Consider the following 8,548-nt stretch of genomic DNA (forward strand, 5'->3'; position numbering starts at 1 on the left):
AAAAGAAAAATGAACATCTTAGCTTATAAAAAAAACAACACCAGTTTTCAAAGGAATGCCTTGGACTAAATACTGCGGGTCTGGTTGTTGTTTTGTAATGCTGGAATGATATTTTCCCAAAAGTTAAGGCTCTGTGTACATAACATTTCCTGCCATAGTCCAGTTATTTTTGAGGGGTGGGCCATCCCTACTACAGTCCTGGTCTTGTTACTGCCGTGGCGGTTGTCTAACCAAACATCGTATACTGGAAGGATTCATTAGCTGAAAACATCCGAAACTAACAGCTACTTTCCTCTTAGGGCCAATTGATGCACTTTGTAAATAAAAAATAAATACCAGCTCAAGAAAATCATGTGCACATGTTTTTCAGAAGATCTGGACACCCTCATCTCTGTATCAGAGAATGCTTAATTGTTTAAATCTGTTTCAGTATTTTAACTTTTGTCTCTTTTAAAGTATACCTGTGGGGTTTATTTTCTTGATTTCCTCGTTTTAACTTTGCTTCGAGGGATCTTTTTTGTTGTTGCTGTTGCTGTTGTACAATCAAGCAATGAATGATCTTTATGAAATAAATAAATAGAAAGAAAGATCTGGTTGGGCTCGCCCGCCAAAAAATAATAATAAAGGTTTGAGCAACAGTCCAATGAAGGTGCCTGCCTGGTGTTAATAAGCGGGAAGTTCTAAAGCATAGCTGCTGCCACACTTTCAAACATGGGAATGCACATTGCACGGCACTTGTAAAAATGAAAGTTCAAGGTTCAAACTTTCAAGCGGGCATCTACAGTATGTGCAAAACCAATCCTTCAGATCAACCCATCCCAAACTGTTGAGAGCTTTGAATACAAACATTAACACCTTGAATTGGGCCTGGTCCTAAATCAACAGCCAGTGCTGATCCTTGAAGAACAACAACAAGCAACACGTCGGCTAAGAATATACTGACAATATTTTACTATACTGTTTCAAAATACTGACTGAGGAAAGGCATTCTGCCTCCATTTCAGTGATCTTTTGACAGTGACTTACCACTCCTACCATTCCTGTTTGTGGAACATTTCTTTGATCCTTATTAATTTGTGACTCCATGCACATATTATATGTCTTCTGTTTGTGAATTTTGAAACAGTATAGTAAAATATTGTCAGTATATTCTTAGCCGACGTGTTGCTTGTTGTTGTTCAGAGTGTTCTATTTTGCAACACGGGATTTTCTTTAGTGCTGATCATTGAGCAGAAGTGTAATACGCTGACAGGATCTCCCTTCTTTTTCCCTCTTCTTCTGCAGAAATTGTCTTTTAGATCAGGGCCAAAGAGTTGCTGTTTGGGAGAAATCTACACAAGCATTAATAAAGCCTTTTCTTGCACACCTGCTCCTCTTTTTAAGTTCAAACTAATAAAAGCAAGAAACATGGTTATCTTTCCCCACTATATTATTCCTTTGGCTGATAAGAGATGTGCGTTGTTGCAAAAGTCTCACCACCTATGATAGTACAGGATCAAGCGATGACTCGGGCATTCCTTGATTTCAGAATTCAACCATGTGAAACCAGTTAATCCCACATGATTCAACTGCAACAGCTGCCTGCATGAACAATGTCTTGTCCAACTTTTACAGTACACCAAGATCTTTTATTTGAAGGTTATAGCTCCCCTTAGTATTTTACCAGCACTGATTGATAGTGAATCATGTTCTCTTGAGAAGTGAAAGAAAGCAATGGTTGAAATTTCTCTGTGTAAAACGTTTGTCTGTTATTTGACAAGAGAAAAACATTATTAGTTTCTTTTAAATGGTTGTTCCTTTTTCACAGAGCCTTGAACAACTTTGTCAATAGAATATAGGACACAATTTTCTTTCTTTCTTTTATCCAGACCTTAGCTGAAGTACTTTAACCAATTCAGAAACAATTATCTACAGATTTGAGATCTAAGGGGGTATACCAATTCCAACTTCATCCATGTTAACTCTAAATTGTTGAATGCTACTTGAAAATACTCTAAACCAGACAGCAAATGGCTGGAGTAGGTAGGGTTGCCAGACTCAATAGAGGACAGGACTTCTGTGCCTTTAATTGCCCTGCACTCTTTTGAGTCTGGAAACCTTAAAGAGAAAAACCAGCAGACCCTTTGCTTGGAAATTAAACAAAGGGTCTGCTGGTTTCTCTTTAAGGTTTCCAGACTCAAAAGAGAGCAGGGCAATTAAAGGCACAGAAGTCCTGTCCTCTATTGAGTCTGGCAACCCTAGGAGTAGGTAACTCCTCAAAACCCCTCTCCCCACACCAGCTCTCTTTTTAATGTAGCCTTCCAAGTGGCTTGATAGTCCGCTGCTTAACTAAATGCCTTCCTACCACCTTTTGGCTCATTCCCCCACATTTTTTTTTGCTATTCTCTCCACCTCTGGTTGAAATGGTGAAGGCAGGTGCCTGCCAATCAGGAATGAACTAGGTGCGGACCAATAAATTTAAATGCAAGCCAGTGTGTTTGTCCCTCTAGAACGTGTCCTTAAATTCTTGCTTGGATGGATGGAAGATGGAGAGGCTGTAGAGATATAGGAAGCCTCTGGCTTTTTGGTAGCCACCATATAACCTATTAAGGTTCACTGGATATCTTTTCAGTGCAAGCTAAAGATCTTTTTACTGCCCTTTCCAAAATTGTTGTTTTTGCAGGTATGCTGTTGCTGCATTTGTGCTCTGTTATTGAATTCATTGTTTGTACTCTGAGGAGCCCAAATTCACAAAGAATTGCCTTTTAAAAAAAATATGCATGTTTCAGATGCAATTATGTAACCTTTGCATAGGTCCAAATAATAGAAAGTAACAAAATACATTTGACAACGATGCAGTGACGCTGCAGAAAATCTGAGTTTGACCTACTATGCTTGCTACAATGCCCTGAAGTGATTACCATAATAATCCTCACAGTTTAAACCTGCTGGATATCATATTTTTCCTTGTAATGATTTTAACCTGCAATCCTATACACAATTACTCTCATTTAATCCAACAGGGCTTACATCTCAGGAAACATGTATAGGATTGTTCTGTTAGTCATTGCTTCCAGTGTTCACAGTGTTTTCTTAAAATGACAGCCTTCCTATGATCATTCTCTTTGGCTGACCCAGCTGTAATATTCCTGCTTTATGGCTTTCCCCCTTTTTTGCCTTATCCAGTTCTGCTATTAATTTGCAAGTGGTTCTGCTTCATACACTTGGCAGAAGTGTCCTTTTTCCACAGTGTACTTCTCCAGTTACTCTTTGATTTTTCTGGTTTATTTATTATGCTAGCATGGTTTTCTCTTGCATTGCCATGGTTGTTTTCTCTTTCTTTTGTGCACTCTCTGGCTGCAGACACATCAATGTAATTCTGGGCCACGCCCAGAATTACATTGTTAATAAGCCTTGATAAAACCTGGGAGTTTTAATAAGCCTTGATAAAACCTGGGAGTTTTCACATAAAAAAACAACAACAGATTTTCTCAATATCCCAGATCCAAAGATATTTCTATTTTGTATCCTAGACATTAGCAAACCTTTTCCCAACTACCTCTTCTGGAAAGTCTAGAGGGAAACAATGGTATAAAACATCTTCCTCAACTGAAACTTTCAAGCTTCTAAACTAAAGCATGGGTAGGGAAACTAAGGCCTGGGGGCTGGATCCAGCCCAATCGCTATCTAAATCCAGCCCATGGACGGTCCAGGAATCAGCGTGTTTTTACTTCAGTAGAATGTGTCCTTTTATTTAAAATGCATCTCTGGCTTATTTGTGGGGCATAGGAATTCGTTCATTCTTTTTTTTCAAAATATAGTCCGTCCGCCCCCCACAAGGTCTGAGGGACACTGGACCGGCCCCCTGCTGAAAAAGTTTGCTGACCCCTGTTCTAAAGGATAGCAGGGCGATGCACATCAATCCATACAGAAAAGAGTTTTGTGGCATTTTGTGGACCAGAAATCATTATGCAGCAGAGCAATGAGGATGCCGGCCCAACCATGAGGCGGGTTGAGGCCATTGCCTCAGGTGATAAATCCACTCCCAGGCAGCCACCACTGCTGTGCTCTCTACCTCCCCCGCCGCTGCCACTGCCTGTGCCTGTGACATGCAGGGTATGACTGCCCAATGTAGGTGCCACAGCAGCAGCAGCAGCAGGGAGGGTGTGGGGAGCAGGCCCTTGATCTGCATGGGGCAGTGGGGGTGAGGCATTTTGCCTCAAGTGACAAAACGCCTTGGCTCACCCCTGGGAACGCAAGAGCGGCAAGTAAATAATGACAGACACAAATTGTGGTTTGGATAGAATAAGGACACAACTTCATTGATTACAGTGCAACAGGTTTGGCCCAATGATATTGGGCACAAATCCATGTGATTAAACACCCATGTGCCTGCTGGTTTACATACACATGACGTATGTATGCAATAGAACAGGGTTTCCCAAACTTGGGTCTCCAGCTGCTGTTGGACTACAGCTCCCATCATCCCTAGCTAGCAGGACCAGAGGTCAGAGATGATGGGAATTGTGGTCTAAAAACAGCTGGATATCCAAGGTTGGGAAACCCTGAAATAGAGGGTGGGTGAGTGGGAAGCTCTGCTGAAGACTGGGGTAGGGTGGCTTGGCGCACCTGCCTTTTGTGCTGCAGAGGCGGGCCAGACCTCAGTAGTCTTCACTCTGGTCCACCTATGGAACCCCACCGCCTCTGGGAGCACACCAACAAAGCTGGTTGGCTCCCCGCATTCCCAGAGTTTCCACGTCCCACACACGTGGTGGCATAATGTTTTGCACCACCCAGAAGACTCTGGAGAATTCCCTCTCCCACCACCACACGCCATGTCTGCAAGCACCGTTTCTGGAAAGGTAGGATCGACAATTTCGGTTGTGCTGCAACAGATGTGTATCGTTAGCCCTCTTTGTAACTGTACGTGTGTCAGTTTGGCTTCGAGTGACACTTTCCTCCTGCAAATACTATAGGTTGGCTGCAGGTCAGTTAGACAGATTGCAATTGTTCTGTACATGGTGCTAATTGTAACCGCCTGGCCCATGCTTAAACTTTTCACATGCTTGGTTGTTTAGCTACAACTAAGATAATTCATTTAAATCCACAAACCATTCAATAGCATCCTCCAATCTCTCTTGCAAATGAAAACAGGTCCCCTCCCACCGCAAAAAAAACCCTAGTTTCATCTTCAGATTATTTTTTCTGCAATACTTTATTCAATTAAATTCACAGATGGAATAGTAACTGCTAATATTGTAAACTGTTCATCATACCTTATAAGCTATTCCTATAGTCACCCGAAAAGTGTCCTTCAAAGACTGTAGTAAAAATTTGGTTTCGTGGGCACAGATAAGATGAAAATGCCAAACTGACGGCTGAGGATACCTAACAGCTTGGCAATTTTAATATTTCATCAGCATGCATTGACATGGCATAATTTTGTTCTGTTTTAGGCATGCTCTTGATTGATTATTATGAAGAAGCCCTGTTCGTACTTTAACATGGGCAATATTATTAATTCATTACCATTGCAAATGCTTCCACTCTTTAGGCAATAAAAGTATCTCTTTGAATAATTAAGAGAACATATAAATGAATCAATTGATGCGCTGAAGGTTTTATGTTTTCAGTAATGCAACAATCTACTTGCATATTCCCTAAATTTTCAAATTATGACCATTAGGGCAAAATTACGGAGGTGTCAACCATATACTTTCTCTTGAACACAAGCCTTTGCTTTCATAAAATGCTAGCTGGGGTGAGATGTATTCTGGACTGAAAACCTAGTGGGGCATAGGGGAACTTCAATGTCTTGCCCTCCTCTGCATCGTGTCCCATGCACCTGCAATTTACAGCAGGGAGCTATCATTGAAGTGAATGGGGAAAAAGGCTTGCACTCAACAGCAGACAAAGCGATAAAGGTAACATGTGATTTGTACTAGGCAACTAAATATTGCTTATTATCGCATCACTCTTTTAGCTAGTCTGAAACTCCTTTGACATAAATTCAAATTTAATGATAGCTGAGATTAGAAATGCACTGGAAAAGGACCTAACCCTGACACTGCATTAAAATTTATTTGTTATGGAGAGAGAGAGAGAGAGAGAGAGAGAGAGAGAGAGAGAGAGAGAGAGAGAGAGAGAGAGAGCAGCTGGTAAACTCTTCTCTGGAGTGCACCATTTTGAAAGCTGAAGCATTCAAAGCTCTGAGCCACAGACATAATGAACGTCAGATTACAATCCTGGTTTCTTCATCTCCTTGACCCAGAAGACGCAAGCAGCACCAATAAAGTGATGTCACTTGCTGACAATGGGAAGCTGCAGCTGACAGGCAATAAGAGTCTAGGGCAATAAAAAAAACAAAACGGTAAGGACCTCAGACTTATAAGGATTACATTAAAACAAAGAAATGTGGATCGACATAAATTAGAAAATACCGAGAGACAGAGAGCAGGAACTGTAAGCAGGATGCATGTATGCGTTCATGCTTATATAAAAACCAATGGGATCTAATTCCAGAGCAGGCAAGAATGAATAAACACTATTTTTCCAAACCAGGGAAAGGGAGGTGGGTGAGAAGCAAAAATAAATAAAAAGTTTTATAGTCTGTAACATATAAGCGAGCACACCACAGAAAAGAGGGTGTGCCCCTCATTCTGAGGGGTGCCAACTTGAATAACATATTGGGAGGGGGGCTGCTGCTGAGCCTGTAATGCTGTAAGCCTGAATTAATACTTGCAGGAAAGAGTCACTGGTGCTGTGTTTTGGGATGGGAGCCTGACAGATATGTTAACACAGTAATATTCAAAGTGGCAAAGGCCTGAGGCAGAGCAGGGTGGAGTTTACATATTTTAGGTGGCTTTAGTAGACAGCCATTGTTTCTAGCAGCCACCGAGCTCTGACTATGACTTCCTCCTCCACTGAGGCACAAGAAGTCCTCCCCTGTTGTACCTTCTGGCTTGTAGGATGGTGGAGTTCATAGCGAGCATGTGAAGACATGTGTGAGTTTGCTGCTGTTTTGAAAGAGGCACTCTAAAAGTTGCTGGTAGCTTATTACAGATTTAGTACATTTCTATGGCAGAGAATGCTAGAAAATTTTCCTACTGGCCACCAGAATTAAAATGTCTGCCTGCCCATCTCAAGCGACCAGACCACTATAAATGTAGACTTCTGGTGAAGTTATACTTCTGCATAAAACATAGTCGCAAGTGAAAGTGTCGTGTAGGTAAGACTCGCACAATCCATACCATTTGAAGACACAATGCTGGTTCCCCCAAGTTGTTGGAAGCCTAAGAGGAGAGTCAGAAAACTTGGTATTCATAAGGATTGGTATAACTGATTGCTACTGCCATTTTAAGCATTTTTTGCCCTCTGGCCTCTCTAGATTCCTGCAAAGATAACAATATACAGTCAGTAGTAGAGTAACTATTTCAAAATACAGCCAAAGAAGGGCAGTGCCAAAGAATGCTCCAACTACCGCACAATTGCACTCATTTTACATGCTAGCAAGGTTATGCTTAAAATTCTACAAGGCAGGCTTAGGCAATATGTGGACCGAGAACTCCCAGAAGTGCAAGCTGGATTTTGAAGAGGCAGAGGAACCAGAGACCAAATTGCAAACATGCACTGGGTTATGGAGAAAGCTAGAGAGTTCCAGAAAAACATATACTTCTGCTTCATTGACTACGCAAAAGCCTTTGACTGTGTCGACCACAGCAAACTATGGCAAGTTCTTAAAGAAATGGGAGTGCCTGATCACCTCATCTGTCTCCTGAGAAATCTCTATGTGGGACAAGAAGCTACAGTTAGACCTGGATATGGAATAACTGATTGGTTCAAAATTGGGAAAAGAGTACGACAAGGCTGTATATTGTCTCCCTGCTTATTTAACTTAAATGCAGAATTCATCATGTGAAAGGCTGGACTGGATGAATCCCAAAACTGAATTAAGATTGCCGGAAGAAATATCAACAACCTCAGATATGCTGATGACACAACCTTGATGGCAGAAAGTGAGGAGGAATTAAAGAACCTTTTAATGAGGGTGAAAGAGAAGAGCGCAAAATATGGTCTGAAGCTCAACATCAAAAAAACCTACAGTAAGATCATGGCCACTGGTCCCATCACCTCCTAGCAAATAGAAGGGGAAAAATGGAGGCAGTGAGAGATTTTACTTTCTTGGGTTCCATGATCACTGCAGATGGTGACAGCGGACACGAAATTGAAAGACGCCTGCTTCTTGGGAGAAAAGCATAAAGAAGGCTGATTGCCAAATAATTGATCCTTTTGAATCAATTGAATCCTTTTGAAGCTACCAACATGAGTCTGACCAAACTGCGGGAGGCAGTGGAAGACAGGAGTGCCTGGCATGCTATGGTCCATGGGGTCACGAAGAGTCGGACACAACTAAATGACTAAACAACAACAAAACAAATGCACCCCACCCCACAGAGCAGGGGGTTTGTGTGCTGGTGACTCCCCGTGCAATTCTGCTCATTTATCTCTCTTTCTGACCTAGGATTCTTGCAAATGTACATTTCAGATCATAAAAAGCAAACCTCGAAAG

Source organism: Zootoca vivipara, chromosome 7 (genome assembly GCF_965207765.1).
Source record: "Zootoca vivipara chromosome 7, rZooViv2.hap1.1, whole genome shotgun sequence".
Taxonomy (NCBI): Eukaryota; Metazoa; Chordata; class Lepidosauria; order Squamata; family Lacertidae; genus Zootoca; species Zootoca vivipara.